Source organism: Corvus brachyrhynchos, unplaced genomic scaffold (assembly GCF_000691975.1).
Source record: "Corvus brachyrhynchos isolate BGI_N302 unplaced genomic scaffold, ASM69197v1 scaffold340, whole genome shotgun sequence".
NCBI classification, from domain to species: Eukaryota; Metazoa; Chordata; class Aves; order Passeriformes; family Corvidae; genus Corvus; species Corvus brachyrhynchos.
The window spans coordinates 998,968-1,000,760 of NW_008235987.1; the positions used below are offsets into that span (position 1 = coordinate 998,968).

Below are 1,793 nucleotides of genomic sequence, written 5' to 3' on the forward strand. Positions count from 1 at the left end.
GGAGCTGAGCTCTTTTCACTCCTCACCTTCTCGTTCTTGATGGCCCAGTTAGTAAATTAAGCAGGATGAGTTTTGGGCATTGGGGTCTGTGTGTGCTCCTGTGCTCCTGCTATTTCAGGTGCTGTCAGGGTTGTGCTTTCCTTCCAGAAATGGGGCTCTGCAGGAGGGGGAGCGTTGTCCTGCCCCTTCCCCTGGGATAGGAACTTGTGGAGCTGTGTGGGCAGGGGGACTTGGTCCATCCCGGGCATAGCAGGGCTGTGCTGGAGGGGCCGGGTGCTCTCCAGGCTGGCACTGGGGCATCCACCCCCCGGCTCCCACCCCTGCTGCAGGGCTGGTGCCTCTGGGCTCTGTCCCTGTGCTGTTCCCAGGCTAATAATACCCGGGAGGAGGCGGCGTGCTGCCGTCCCGAGCCCGCTGCGGGAGCGGCGCCTTCCCGAGCGCATCCTCCTCTGGCCGCCTGCATCACTCCTCCGGGGGCTTTGTGTGCCCGCGCTGCTGTGCCTCTTCCTGCGCCGTGCTGGCCCCAGCCCGGCTGCTGCCCGGCTTTCCAAGTGCCGTGCCCTGTCTCTTTGCTTCAGGGTGATGCCAAAACCTCCATCACTTCCACTTCTGTGCCCAGTGGCATCAGCTCAGTTGCCTCCGCTTATTTCTCTTCCTGACCACAGGCATTTGCACTGGATTTTCTCATTCTGGAGGGAAGAATTCTCCTTGAGACAGGGTTGCTGGTTGCAAACTGGGTTTTCAATCTGTTTCTCACTGACCCCCTTTCCCTCGCCCAGGTTGGTGCATGTGGGGAGACTCAAAACCTTCTGGCTCCGGCACGAGCCCTGCACAGGGTTTGCTCTCAGGGGGTGCTCAGAGCAGGGTGGGAGCCCCAAAATAATCCCCCTTTGAAGTCTGGGATGTCACTGAATCTTGCTGATTTTGTTGGTTTGCTCCATTTTATGTGTCTGCTAATAAATATTGTAGCATGCTAAAAATAACTGATAACTGTGAAGAAGCAGCAAAGCTGCTTTGGGCCCTGAATTTCCAGTTTAATTCCCGTCTCAGAGAAGCTTGGGCTGCCTGAAGCAGGTCCAGCCCTGCCTGGGCTGGGGGTGTCGTTGCTTTCCAGCGTTGTGGTGCCACTGTCCTAGGGAAGAGATGGTGGCAAGAAGGTGTCACAGTGCAGGACAGTGATGGGTGAGAGATGCTGCTCTCAGAGCTGCTTTCCTGGTGCCACATCGCAGGTGGAAGCTGGGAGCGTCCAAAGGGATGAAGGGAGGAGGAAGTGGCCAGGTCAGGGAGCTGGGGGCACCTCGTGTGTTCTGTGTTCAGGGATGCTGGTGCTGCCCTGTGGTCCCTGGAGTTCCCTGTGCCACCTTTCCATCACACAGGGCGAAGCAGCCGGGTTCCCCCAGCCCGGCCTGGGTGCTGCTGCTGGGCCAGGTGTGGTGCTGGCAAAGCCCAGCGTGGCACAGCCGTGCTGGCACCCATCACGTCGGGAGAGCAGGAGCCAGCGGAGGAGCCTCCGGCTGCTGGCACTGGCAATGCCACAGTGTCTGCCAGTCCAGGGTGTGGCACCAGGGAACAGCCAGGGGGTCCTGTGCCAGTGTGTGGCACTGCCCTGGCACCATCTCTGTGTCCCCTGTGGTAAATATGGACTGAAGGCACTGCCGGTAGAGGTGCTGGTGGCTGTGTTGGAGGGGTCCGCGTGCCAGCCCGCTGCAGCCCCCCCTTCCCGGCAGCAGGCAGGGATCGGCACAGCCCGGGCAGCAGGGGAGGTGCCGGAGGCGTTCAGCCTGGGCCGGGAG

The 1,793-nt window shown here is 60.6% G+C and overlaps 1 protein-coding gene across 7 annotated transcripts in view; it reads left to right on the top strand.

The window, feature by feature from the left end:
- BAIAP2 (BAI1 associated protein 2) overlaps positions 1–1,793 on the top strand; it is a 30,603-nt gene that overhangs the window by 18,408 nt on the left and 10,402 nt on the right. The window lies entirely within an intron of this gene.